Source organism: Bos indicus x Bos taurus, chromosome 23, assembly GCF_003369695.1.
Source record: "Bos indicus x Bos taurus breed Angus x Brahman F1 hybrid chromosome 23, Bos_hybrid_MaternalHap_v2.0, whole genome shotgun sequence".
NCBI lineage: Eukaryota > Metazoa > Chordata > Mammalia > Artiodactyla > Bovidae > Bos > Bos indicus x Bos taurus.
Genome location: NC_040098.1, coordinates 44,189,207 through 44,203,518, shown reverse-complemented (window position 1 = coordinate 44,203,518; position 14,312 = coordinate 44,189,207). Strand labels below are relative to the sequence as shown.

The 14,312-nt window shown below is 46.0% G+C and overlaps 1 protein-coding gene across 2 annotated transcripts in view; it reads right to left on the bottom strand.

The window, feature by feature from the left end:
* Positions 1–14,312, bottom strand: part of GFOD1 (glucose-fructose oxidoreductase domain containing 1) — a 103,700-nt gene that overhangs the window by 7,854 nt on the left and 81,534 nt on the right. Inside the window, exon 1 of one of the 2 annotated variants that reach the window (XM_027524147.1) lies at positions 4,756–5,234. The exons of the other annotated variant lie outside the window; for it this stretch is intronic. The gene's annotated coding sequence lies outside the window, so the exon portion shown is untranslated. Of the gene's footprint in view, positions 1–4,755; positions 5,235–14,312 lie in introns of those variants that run through there. 2 annotated transcript variants of the gene reach the window in all.

Below are 14,312 nucleotides of genomic sequence, written 5' to 3'. Positions count from 1 at the left end.
GCGCACTTAGTTGCCCAGTCGTGTCTGGCTCTTTGCCACCCTATGGACTGTAGCCCGCCAGGCTCCTCTGTCCATGGAATTCTCCAGGCAAATATACTGGAGTGGGTTGCCATCCTCTCCTCCAGGGGAATCTTCCTGACCCAGGGATCGGGCCCAGGTCTCCCGCATTGCAGGCGTATTCTTTACCGTCTGGGCCACCAGGGAAGCCCAAGAATACTGGAGTGGGTAGCCTATCCCTTCTCCAGGGGATCTTCCCCACCCAGGAATCCAACTGGGGTCTCCTGCATTGCAGGCAGATTCTTTACCAGCTGAGCTACTATTATCCTTTTTAAAAATTTATCTTTTAAAATTTTTATTATTTTTAATTGGCGGAGAATTGCTTTACAGCAGTTGTGTTGGTTTCTGCCAAATATCAACACGAATCAGCCGTAGGTATACATATGTCCCCTCCCTCTTGAACCTCCCTCCCACCTCCCACCCCATCCCACCCGCCTAGGTTGACAGAGAGCACTGGGGTTGACCTCCCTGTATGACTAACTACTCTTATTATAATTTTAAAAAATCTTATTACACCTTTTATTTATACAAAAATAAGGGGAAAGTTCATAGCAATACAGGCATACCTCAAGAAACAAGAAAAAAGTCAAATAAATAACCTAACCCTACACCTAAAGCAACTAGAAAAGGAAGAAATGAAGAACCCCAGGGTTAGTAGAAGGAAAGAAATCTTAAAAATTAGGGCAGAAATAAATGCAAAAGAAACAAGAGACCATAGCAAAAATCAACAAAGCCAAAAGCTGGTTCTTTGAAAGGATAAATAAAACTGACAAACCATTAGCCAGACTCATCAAGAAACAAAGGGAGAAAAATCAAATCAATAAAATTAGAAATGAAAATGGAGAGATCACAACAGACAACACAGAAATACAAAGGATCATAAGAGACTACTATCAACAATTATATGCCAATAAAATGGACAACGTGGAAGAAATGGACAAATTCTTAGAAAAGTACAACTTTCCAAAACTCGACCAGGAAGAAATAGAAAATCTTAACAGACCTATCACAAGCATGGAAATTGAAACTGTAATCAAAAATCTTCCAGTAAACAAAAGCCCAGGTCCTGACGGCTTCACAGCTGAATTCTACCAAAAATTTAGAGAAGAGCTAACACCTATCCTGCTCAAACTCTTCCAGAAAATTGCAGAGGAAGGTAAACTTCCAAACTCATTCTATGAGGCCACCATCACCCTAATCCCAAAACCTGACAAAGATCCCACAAAAAAAGAAAACTACAGGCCAATATCACTGATGAACATAGATGCAAAAATCCTTAACAAAATTCTAGCAATCAGAATCCAACAACACATTAAAAAGATCATACACCATGACCAAGTGGGCTTTATCCCAGGGATGCAAGGATTCTTCAATATCCGCAAATCAATCAATGTAATACACCACATTAACAAATTGAAAAATAAAAACCATATGATTATCTCAATAGATGCAGAGAAAGCCTTTGACAAAATTCAACATCCATTTATGATAAGAACTCTCCAGAAAGCAGGAATAGAAGGAGCATACCTCAACATAATAAAAGCTATATATGACAAACCCACAGCAAACATTATCCTCAATGGTGAAAAATTGAAAGCGTTTCCTCTAAAGTCAGGAACAAGACAAGGGTGCCCACTTTCACCATTACTATTCAACATAGTTTTGGAAGTTTTGGCCACAGCAATCAGAGCAGAAAAAGAAATAAAAGGAATCCAAATTGGAAAAGAAGAAGTAAAACTCTCACTATTTGCAGATGACATGATCCTCTACATAGAAAACCCTAAAGTCTCCACCAGAAAATTACTAGAACTAATCAATGATTATAGTAAAGTTGCAGGATATATATTTCAGCATTACTTTAAATGTTCAAGTCGAATTACTTTAGTATTAAACTATCACAACAGACTGGTTCCAAATAGGAAAAGGAGTACGTCAAGGCTGTATATTGTCACCCTGTTTATTTAACTTATACGCAGAGTACATCATGAGAAATGCTGGACTGGAAGAAACACAAGCTGGAATCAAGATTGCCAGGAGAAATATCAATGACCTCGGATATGCAGATGACACCACCCTTAGGGCAGAAAGTGAAGAGGAACTCAAAAGCCTCTTGATGAAAGTGAAAGTGGAGAGTGAAAAAGTTGGCTTAAAGCTCAACATTCAGAAAACGAAGATCATGGCATGCGGTCCCATCACTTAACGGGAAATAGATGGGGAAACAGTGGAAACAGTGTCAGACTTTATTTTTCTGGGCTCCAAAATCACTGCAGATGGTGACTGCAGCCATAAGATTAAAAGATGGTTACTCCTTGGTAGGAAAGTTATGACCAACCTAGATAGCATATTCAAAAGCCAGAGACATTACTTTGCCAACAAAGGTCCGTCTAATCAAGGCTATGGTTTTTCCTGTGGTCATGTATGGATGTGAGAGTTGGACTGTGAAGAAGGCTGAGCGCCGAAGAATTGATGCTTTTGAACTGTGGTGTTGGAGAAGACTCTTGAGAGTCCCTTGGACTGCAAGGAGATCCAACCAGTCCATTCTGAAGGAGATCAGCCCTGGGATTTCTTTGGAAGGAATGATGCTAAAGCTGAGACTCCAGTACTTGGCCACCTCATGTGAAGAGTTGGCTCATTGGAAAAGACTCTGATGCTGGGAGGGATTGGGGGCAAGAGGAGAAGGGGATGACAGAGGATGAGATGGCTGGATGATATCACTGACTCTATGGATGTGAGTCTCAGTGAACTCCAGGAGTCGGTGATGGACAGGGAGGCCTGGCGTGCTGCGATTCATGGGGTCGCAAAGAGTCGGACACGACTAAGCAACTGAACTGATCTGATCACAGTGATTTAAATATTAAGATTTATTTTCATACATTTAACTAGCCTATATTTTACAAATATTTTTAAATGTTTGCCAATATCAGGTGTTTTACTTAATATTTTATTTATATTAATCTGTAACATTTCATATATAGTTTTATTTGTAAAATTAAAATATTAAATATAAAATGTTCTATTAAAGTACACAATATAGGTTTTACATATCAAATATACTTTGTCAAAAGTTATCTTACATGTGAAATGTTTTACATATTTTTATTTGTAAAATATAATTTTTATTAAAAATATGTGTAGCGAAGAGAATAGTATTTTTATCTGGACAGAACTGGAATAAAGATGAAATCATGGCCAATGTAAGTCTGATAAAGTATGAGGAAGAATTTCTTAATCGCATACTTCAAAAGTCTAAGTTTTTACCTATCTCCCCTACAACCACCAACAAAGGATTATGTTTTGTGTGTTTTCTTGTTTATTTTGCATTATGGGTTAGGGCTGGCAGCAGTCACAGATGTGTTTGTTTAGTTTTCCAGTTCCTTATGGGAAGAGCGGATATTCCTTATATCTGAGACATGGGCGGTGACTCAGCCCTGGAGACTGGGGGTATTGGCACCTCTGGCAATGGAGTTGAGACCAAGTAAGAATTATGCTTATAGTGATTTAGCGTGTCTGTACCATGACTATACTGGGTACGTAAGTTCCAGGGAGACGGATGCACTTTAGGAAACTAAGCTGTTCTGGGTCAAGAGAAGACAAAGGATCAAAGGCTAGGAGAGTGAAAGGAGAAGAGGATTTACTCCAAGATAAAGTCAAGGGTCAGGGAAGAAAAACTCAGCTGAACCTGGAGAAACAGTCATGTGGGACTCAAAAAATAAAGTAATAATTTAATAATTTAAAAAATCATACAGATTTGTTAGCAAGCCAGATTGGGGAGCTTGAGACAAGGCGCCTTGCCTTCTACGAGGTCTCTGCTGTGCTGTCATGTCCCGCACATTGACCCCCACTGTGGAGCACTCCAGCCACAGACGGGGACGGGCCACAGGGGAGACGGTGCCATGAGACCCGGCTGTCTCGACCACGGGAACCCGACTTGACAAAATCCACGAACACTGCCCCCCAGCTGAGGTAAGAGGGTCCCGTGGAAGACCTACGAGTGTGAGTGTCTGTCCGGTGGAAATGCCTGGGCAAGGCTATCGGCACGTGGGACTCTCATTTTCCCACTGGAAGAGCAAGCGGAGCAATGGAAGTGCCCGGCACAGATGGGAGAAAATAAATACAATCGGTGGCTGTCAGTCTCCAAGTGTACATCAAATTCTGGCCCCAAGTGAAAGGCATGGAGCCCACACACCAGCCCCATCTCCTGGCCTCCTCTACGTTAGCAGAGTGGGACTGGCTGTCCTGATGCCTGTGAATGAGCAGCAAGAAGCTTCTTGAAGTCTGAGCAACCAGGTGAAGACTGAGGCTCCAGCAGAGGGATAAGGAAAGCCTGGGTTGTCCTGTGCACTTGTGTGACATCGCGTTCTGATAATATGATCCTATCGGCACTGGGCTCCTGCTGGCAGGAGCAGCTTTCTATGTAAACAGATTAGCAGGCCACACAGGTACAGGTGACAAAATGTTGCCCAAATCTGCCTCACACCTGCTGGGCACAGGCTGTGGCTGCTCCCATACCCTACCTCATGGTCTGCAAAACCATCCCTGATGGCCATCTTCTCAGCTACCGGTCATATTAATGACACATGAAAAAAGAAGTTGACCTGACTTTTCTACTATAAGAATGATAAGATAAAATAGTAAAAGAAAACATAAATTGAGAAAAATAATCCACGCCCCTCCACATACCCAAAGCAATCAACTCACGGGTAATTCTTTGAAGCTCTGTAGATGAAAAGACACTGATGAAAGCTATTGACTCCCTTTCCAGAAAAATGCATGCGTGGGTCTCCCAAGATTCTGAGACACAGGCATCTCTTCCTTTGCCTGTTTAACTATATTGTGATCCCACAAGAGACAGCAGCTTCCTCAAGGAACAAGGTTGGGCATTCTAATTTCTTAGGTCTCCACGATGCCCACAGCACTTTAGCGGCATGCACGTGTGTGCCGGAAACCAGTGAGTATTGCTGCCTGGCTCCATGTCTCTGCCTACAGTCCTTTTCAATGTCCACACTTTACAGATGGGTCTTGGCAACGTCTTGGCACACAATACTGTATCTTCAAAAATCAGAAGAGACTTCTAGGAATCTGTCATAAAGAAATCTTCTAAAATGCGATCACAGCTTCTTGCCCAAAGATGACTCTCACTGCATTATTTATTAAAGTGAAAAGCTAACAACAATGCAAGTGCCCAACGATAGAAGAATGTGTAAGTAGGCTGTAATACAGCCGCATAATGGAAGATTGTGCAACCATTGAAAGCGATGCTCATAAAGACTTTTTAGTGACAAGCAAGATGATTATGAGGTCATGTTAAGTGAAAGGGCTCTATTCATAGACATACTATGATCTCAACTCTCTCTTAAAAGGACAAAAAAAAAAGAGAATACGTCAAAATGTTTACAGTGGTTAATTAATTAATACAATCAAGACTGATCTTTATTTTCTTCACTACCATTTTCTAAGTTTGTATTTTTATGGTCAGAGAAACATTGGGTTTTTTTAGGGCCAAAGGAGTCATAAAGACTTCATGTGATGGCAGAAGGGCCCTTCAAAGCCAAGGTCCCAGAGCTCTCGGACCTGCCCCCATTGTGCCCAGAGAGCTGGGAGAAGCCCCACCGACGCTGAACTCGTGATGCTGCTGAGGCTCAGGCTCTGTTGCCAGGTCTTCCCGCCCATTTTCCCGACTTCATGATCCTGGTGATGGCTATGTACTCTCTCAATAAGATCAATTCACAAAACTGTACCCACGTCCCTAGCTCATGGATGGCCCCCTAGGGTTCTGCAGGATAGGTATCTCCATCGTAAGTTATAAGATAACTCCTGTGCTGTGCTTAGTCGCTTAGTCATGTCTGACTCTCTGCGACCCCATGGACTGTAGCCCACCAGGCTCTTTTGCCCATGTGATTCTCCAGGCAAGAATATTGGAGTGGGTTGCCACGCTCTCCTCCAGGGGATCTTTCCGACCCAGGGACTGAACCCTGATCTCCTGCATTGCAGGTGGATTCTTTACCATCTGAGCCACCAGGGAAGCCCAAGAATACTGGAGTGGGTAGCCTAGTCCCTTCTCCAGGGAATCATCCTGACCCAGGGATTGAACCTGCATTGCAGGCAGATTCTTTACCAGCCAAGCTACCCAGGAAGCCCTGTGGAAACCCTTATAACATACTGGGCTCTTTTTATTGGACTACAGTTGCTTTACAGTGTTGTGTTAGTTTCTATTATACAAAGGGCATCAGCTATATGTATACGTATATCTGCTCTTTTCTGGATTAATGTATTGTTTAAAAACATAAGATATTGCTTCCAACTTAAAGGGAACCCCTAACTCAGAGCTAGCAGACCCCTCACATATCTATAAAGCACAGTTTATTTTTTTCTCTTTTACACAATCTTTCCTCAACTCTACTTCTTGGTGGGGCTTTTTAAAAGTCCACTCTGGGACCCACCCCCCACAAAGTCCTTAGGTTTTCTTGGCCTTCTTTTCTTCCCCATCAAAGTCTGCCCTTCCAAAATGCCCAGAACCTGAAACTCCAATGTCCTTAGCAGTTTAACAAGAATCGAGGACATAGGCTGAAAGAATAGCATTCTAACCGTGGACTTGCAGTCATCACACGCTCTGTGTGTTTGTGTAGTGTGTGTGTGCTGTGTGTGCATCCATGTGGCGCAGAGCATTCCTCTCACCCCCAGAATCATGAGCCATGTGAAGGGAGCCTGCGTTATCTATGCAGAGGGGTGGCACAGCCCATAGTCTGGTGTGTCAGATGCCACTGTGTGTAGGAATTTTTCCCAAAGAAAGCAGACAGGTCCCTGCCCTCCAAATCACCCTTGTCAGCCTGGGCTTCGGGTCTGGTTCTCCAGAAATACCGTAGGTCCCTGGTGCCTTCCTGATTTTCATGACTTAGCACCTCGCCTTTCTTGCCACTCCCAGAGAAAGTGCTGGGGTGGGCTCTTGAGAGAAAAGCCTTCCCCATTTCGTGTTAGAAAGGAAATAATAAGTAGAGGCACCTCCCTAAGCCCAAGGCTCTGACCTTCCTTTGCTGTGAAAGTAAGTAGATTTTCCCAGGGAGACAGGAACTGAGGAGGTCAGGGAGAGGCAGAGGGCTGCCTGCCCTCAAAGGCTGCCCACCGCCAAGGCAGCCATGGCTGACTCCTAAAGGGAAAATCACCCGCCTGGTCTCCGCTTTGTAAACCTCAATAGGACAGCCTATGATCTGGCACTCCTGGGCACACAGCTTTACCAGAAGGACAGCAGGGCTGGCCCCACAGCCCTGCATCCACATGTCTCTCAGAGCACCACACACACACACACACATTTCCTTTAGGTTTGGGGTTCCTATTGTCTTGTGGTGAGATGTGTCCTTCTAAAGCAAAACATCCAAAACTTTAGAGCCTCAAACAATCTTAGAGAAAATCATGCAGCAGACAGAGGCCCCAGGGGTGGGGAGAGGGAATGAAGACTCAATGTTTACTGGAGACAGAGTTTCAGTTTAGAAAGTGGAAAATTTGAGAGAGAATAATGAGGAGAGTTGCGCAATAATGTGAATGTACTTAGCGCCACTGAACTGTACAGTTAAATATGGTTAAAATAACATGTTTTATATTGAGCTTTACCACAACAAAAACAAACATAAAAAAAAAAAATCACGCAGCAGAGAATCAAACAAAGGGACTCGAAACACATGGACCTGATTCCACTCCGAATAAACAGGCGATGTGAAATAGACTGGGGACAATCCCGAGTGCCCAAGGAAAACCACTGTGTACTTGGCCAAACCCCAGACATTTGCCAAGCAGCGGAAGAGTTTCAACCCTGAATACTCACTGGAAGGACTGATGCTGAAGCTGAAGCTCAATACTTTGGCCACCTGATGTGATAAGCCAACTCATTGAAAAAGACCCTGATGCTGGGAAAGAGTGAGGGCAGGAGGAGAAGGGGGTCACAGAGGATGAGATGGTTGGATGGCATCACTGACTCGATGGACATGCGTTTGAACAAGCTCCAGGAGATGGTGAAGGACAGGGAAGCCTGGCGGGTTGCAGTCCATGAGGTCGCAGAGAGTCGGACATGACTGAACAACAACATTTGTGCTCAAAGTGATGTAAAGGAACAGCGGGAGCTTTCTTGACACTCATGACGATGGCAGTCGGTGGTCACCCTGCTGTTCCCTCCAGCAATACCAGGGTCCCATGCTCAGCACGCTCCACATGGGGCCCTGTGATGACACCAAAAGCAGCTGTCTAAGAACCTTGCTGTATTTGTCAGGGGGTACAACGTGACTCTGGTGGGTGGCAGAAAACACACAGCAACCGGCCCAGATGTTGTGGGAAAGTCTTCCTAACCCACCTCCACGAAAACCATCTGCCCCTTTCCATGAGGACAAAGATCTTAAGTTGGGTCTTTTGGAAGCCTTCGGATTGGAACCAACTTACTTTATCAAGTTCAAGGTCCCCTGTCAGCAAATAAAGTAAGAGCTCCCAGTGCTTAAAGTGGTGAGATTAATGCCTTCTCACCCAAGTCACGGAGCTAAAGCTGGGGAGAAAATGAGATGATGGTAAATTTCTGGAAGGTGAAGGTACCATGTGCAATGCAGTGCGCCTGCTCTGTGTTAGAAGCCTTTACATGAAATCATTGCGGGAGTTTTACCGCCATCCTGAAGTCCTTCGTGGGGAGACGGAGAGTTTTTCTGCTGAGAGTGTGCTGCATGCGTGTGTGCTAAGTCGCTTCAGTCGTGCCAACTCTTTGCAACCCTATGGACTGTAACTGGCCAGTCTCCCCTATCCATGGGATTCTCCAGACAAGAATACTGGAGTGGGATGCCATGCCCTCCTCCAAGGAATCTTCCAGAATCAGGGACCAAACCCGAGTCTCCTGCATCTCCTGCCTCGCGTGGAATCCAAAAGTGGATTCTTTACCACTAGTGCTGCCTGGGAAGCCCCCAGGTGTGCTGTGTAACTGATCCTAAACATCCATGCCCTGGGAAGACTCAGTGCCACAGGGAAGGAGTTTCCAACCAAAGGACCCTAAAGTAGAATTCAGGCAGCTGCGCCATCACACCCTCCAAGCCCAGGGTCTCCACACTATGGCTGTGAACCCACCTGTCTCTCTTTCCAGAGACCAGAGTTTTTATGGGAGCTGATACTCCATCCCAGGGACCCTGCCCCCAGGAGTGGGGTAAGGGGTTCCCCATTGACACTTCTGGGGAAAGACACATGCTTTCTTCTGTCCACAGAGCAGCTGTGCTCTCCTGCCCTGGATCAGGTAGGTTATCCCTGGATGCCCAGAGAATCGCTGCCACCCGGCCACTTAGAGCCCTTCTTTAGCACAATCAGCCTGGAACTTCAAAACATCCCTCGCTCCCAGCACATTTCCAATCACACACTCCCTTATCTTCGATGACCTTTGAGGCCAGTGCTCCTTTTCCACCAGTTCTTCCTGGTGATTCCACTTCTGTTGACAGCCCCTAATCTTCTGAAAGACAGAGTGGATGCTGGTCCTACAGGCTGGCAGAGCCCCCACGAGAAATCCCATAGGATATGGTTTCCTAGTTCTCTCTCCCCTTCACACAAGATAAGAGAGGGCTTTCCCTGCATTTCCAATGGGGAACTCATTCTCTTCCTTTATATTCCTTTCCTTCAATATTTCTGTGTTAGGCACACACAAAAAAAGAGTAAAAAAGATGAAAAGGAGCTCACAGTTTAGAAGAAGAAACCAACCAGGAAATGAGTGATTATGGGATCTAATAGATTATAGGGTCTAATAGAAGGATGAACAATGAGAGCAGAAGGAGGGGCTACCCAACTGACTTGGATATGATACAAAACTCTGCTGGAGAGGGGACATATGGGCAGGGTTCTGAAGCATAGGTAAGAGTTCACCTGTTTGTTCAGCAGCTTCGGGTCTCATTTAGAAAATGGTCTAAAATAAGAGTGTTTTTTAAAAAAATTCTTTTGAGATGCAATTTGAATTAAACAAGATTTTCACTGTTAAAAAAAAAATAAAATATGTTTAACCTGGGTCTGAGAAACCACAAAAATTAGACTACTTACAAAAAATTGTGTGTATCCTGATGTTAAATTTTCTGAATAAGAGGGTCAGTGGAGTCTTAAAAGGGTCTCTAATTCAAAGGAAATCAAGCAGAGCTAACGTTTATAGTGAAGCAAAAAGTGTTTAAAGACCAAGATAAATCTCTGGCTTCAACCGAACTAGGTATCTGAACAGACAGGGCTACTTGAAATCCTACCTTCCTTGTACCCAGAGACACGGGCCTTTGGTCAGGTTCACCCTCTGACTGTGACACTCCACTTAGTCCAGCTCAGTCCCTTCCTTCCTTCCTTATTCCCATCCTACGGCCATATCTCCACCCCCCCTCACCCCACACACACGTTTTCTTTCCTCTGAGAATGCACATCAGCTGAAATGACCTATCTAAACCCCACTCTGCCCTCTGGGCCTTCCTCCGTATAAATTGGGAGCAGAACCCCCTTGGAGAGGTTAAATCCTTCATCTTCAATCCCCATGACAGTTCCTGACAAACGACTTCCTAACTCACAGCCCAATTCTGATGCATTCTCAATACTCCCAACAGAATTTAAAATAGCAACCACCACCATTCACGGAACACTGGCTCTGTGCCAGAAGAGGCTACGTATTTTACACACCCTTCCTTTTTTTTTTTTTTCATGGACACAACCCCACAAGGCAGAAACGCACATTGTCCCCACCTCACGGATGCGAAAACCGAGCCTCTGCAAGGGGAAGCTACTTGCCCGCGGCACCGCAACTCAATGGTGAGGACAGCTGGGATCTGATCCCCAGACACGTGCTCCCATTCTGGCTGGCCCAGTGTGCCTGTCACAGAGGGGCAATGCCCAGGGCACCACAGAGGGGGCTCCCAGGAGGTAGTGCAACTGGCTGTGGTGAGCACCAGAAACTGGGAAACAGTGGTGGGGGTGCCAGGGGTGCCCAATGCCCAGCTGGGTGACAATTCAAAGTCTCCCATAGCAACTTCTAATTTCAAACCTGAGATGGAAATGGGTCAGGGTGATGCGTCTTCAGCTCCTTTTGTCAAGGATGCTGTCAGTGGGCTCTGAAAGAGTGGGGGGAAGCCAACGAAAGGAGGTCAGTGTGGGTTAATATGGATGGGACTTGATACTGAACTGAATTAGATGTTCAAGTGCTGTTCTGTACAAAACCTTCCCTTGCAGACCAGCCCACATTCCACCAACCTCTTATGGACTTTCCCCCAGTACTCTGGCTTGTCGTCAGTCTTCCTCTTGCACAGGAACCCGTCAGGGGTTAGATTTTCTCAGATGGTTTCACATACAATGGTATATTCTAATTATAGCTCCTATAATACCCACAACAGGGAGAGAGCTCCTGACACACTTCTAATTGGGGGTTTCCTTATTGGTTCCTGGTAGCTCAGCTGGTGAAGAATCCGCCTGCAATGCAGAAGACCCCTGTTTGATCCCTGAGTCAGGAAGATCCACTGGAGAAGGGACTAGGCTACCCACTCCAGTATTCTTGGGCTTCCCTGGTGGCTCACGTGGTAAAGAATCCGCCTGCAGTGTGGGAGATGTGGGTTTGATCCCTGGGTTGGGAAGATCCCCTGGAGAAGGGAATGGCTATCTGCTCCAGTATTCTGAACTGGAGAATTCCATGGACTGTATAGTCCATGGAGTCACAAAGAGTCAGACACAATCAGTTCAGCCTCAGTCAGGACTGAGCATGAACATGTACACCAATACTATGGCTAATACAGGTTGAGGAGATAATCTTGGGAAGTTTCTAGCCAGCTCCTTCTAGCTCCTTCCAGCCTGGACATCCCCAGGAGAGAAAAGAAAAGCTCACCACTTCTAGCCCAAGGGGACCAAGAGGAGAGGTTTAGAAACAGCAGGTAGATAGGTGGGAGCCAGAGACCTTCTAGGCTAGAGGCAAGTTTCCCAACCTCCCTGCCTAGAGGTGGCACATGCAGACACCCAAGTGAGGGGGGCAGGGAGGTGGTAAGAGGGTCCCTGGGGGGACAGAGGTCTGGGGCTGGATGCAGTGGCTGCAATGGTCAGGACTTGGGGACAAAGGGAAACGGCCAGGACCGTGGGTCCTGCTGTGTTGGTCCTAAAGAGCCAAATGACACGTACCGCACATCAGTGGTTATTACCCTGGGGCGTGGCCTGTACCACTACCACCACCACACACGTGGACAAGCCAGGAGTCAGAGGCACCATCTGGATCCAGGGAACAGCCAGTTACCTAAGCCTCACTTTCACCATAGAAGCAGTCACATTCTGCAGTTAGTGGCGGGCAAAGGGCAGAGTGCTGAACTCCTGGGCCACCAGACTCGTGTAAAGAGACCAAGGTACTTAAAAGAAAATATAAGTGATCAGGTTGGGTGAGATGACCAGATTCACTATCATTCTACTTCCTACCTTCGTCCCTAAAGATGGGGCTTAGAATGGCGATCTGGATAGCTGCAGAGAAATAAAGAAATCTGTACTTCCTCCTAATTATAGCGGGAGTTCTCTCCACACACCCAAAAGCGTGGGACATACCTGTTAGCTCCCAAAGCCCTCTCCCCCGGAGTCCCCGACAAAACCTGAGTCCCTAATTGTTGACAGCAAGTCAACACTACAGAGAAATACTGTCCTCACTGTATATGTAATATGTATATGAATGGAAGACAAGACTTTAAACTAGGCAACTTCTCAAAGAAAAAAAAAGTAGCAAACACTTTCCATCTAAGAGGAGTTATGCTTTAGTGAAGGGATCATAGGTATATTCACCCAGCAGATTTTTTTTACTTTAAAAAAACAGTATACTTCACACTATTTTAAAGATAGAAAGATCCAGAAACACTGGATTTCTTCCCCCAGAGTCTCCTGCACACCAACAAGCGGTTGGAGTGAACAGCGGTCGTGCACGTGCAATAGACCACAGTCCCTACCAGTCCCCGCAGCGTGGCTCTGTTAGCTTTCTACTGCTGCCCTAAAAACGGCCACACACGTGGCAGCTGAAAGCAGCACCCACTTGCTGTCTCACAGTTTTCTAGATCAGAAGTCCAGGCGGGCGCAGCTGGGTCTCTACTTAGGGTTTCACAAGGCTGCTCCTGGAAAGAACAGGCTTCCCAGCTCAGATTGTCTGCCAAATTCAGTTCCTTGGGGCTGCATGCCTGAGGTCGCTGCTGCTTTCCTTGCAGCCTCTAGAGGCACCATCTTCAGGCCAGAAACAGTATCACGTGGAAGGAAATTCTTCCCACGCTTGGAATCTCTCTGGCTTCCCCTTCTGCCACCAGCTAGAGGGAACTCTGTCCTTAAAGGACTCCTGTGATGAGATTAGGTCCACCCGGATCAGGGCAAAGGTCATACTCAAATGACCCCATCCCAGGTCCTTCATTTGCCTGCGAGCCCGAGAAAGACCCAAGTAGAGAAAGATTCTCAAGTATTTTCCAAGCAAAGGGCTTCAGACACGTGCCAACATTCCTTCCAGACCTCCCTTTGCTTTTATGCTCTTGTGGTAGTTTTTACTCATCAAATAGGACTTGGTGAGCTACTCTAGGCTTTTTACAATCTATTATTATTCTGCTCATTACCACGGAGATTGTGTCCTCAATTCAGGGCTCCCTGTAGACAGCGGTAATAGGAACAGTGCCAGGAAGGTGGCAGACTTGGCCTCTGGGGGGCTGGAAAAAGCACAAGGAAGGGAAGGAGAGCTGTAACAGTTATGAACCCACCAGGTGCTCAGGCTTCCCGTCAGCTCAGTTAAGCATCACACGGGCATCATTATCCCCATTTGTCCAGAATAGAGGACCGAGGCTAAAAGGGATTGCCCAAGACCATAGAAAGACGGCAGGTCTGCCTGCAAATTCAGTTCTGTGATCCCAAGGCTCTATGTCTTCTATTTTCCATGTCGGGAATTGCTACTAATGGGAGGGTGGGAGCAGCTTTATAGGACTGAACTTCAGAGCACCAGGTGGATTGAGAAAAGAAGCCCAAGCCCTCTGGGCCCAGCTAGAGCCCAGCACAGAGCTGAGAAGCCATCAGGAAAGGCAATGGGGGGATGGCAGAAGCCAGTTACTGCTTGGAGGGGGCGGGCTGGAGGTCCCGCCTGGGAGGACCACAGCCACTGTCATCCTGGACAGGTAGATACACCTGGGCAGTGTCAACTACAAAATGGCACTTACCAAGAGCATTGCCAAGGACTGAACAACAAAGGCATTTGCCATCTGCCTCTACGGAGATTGAACAGCTGCTACAGCTGTTGACCT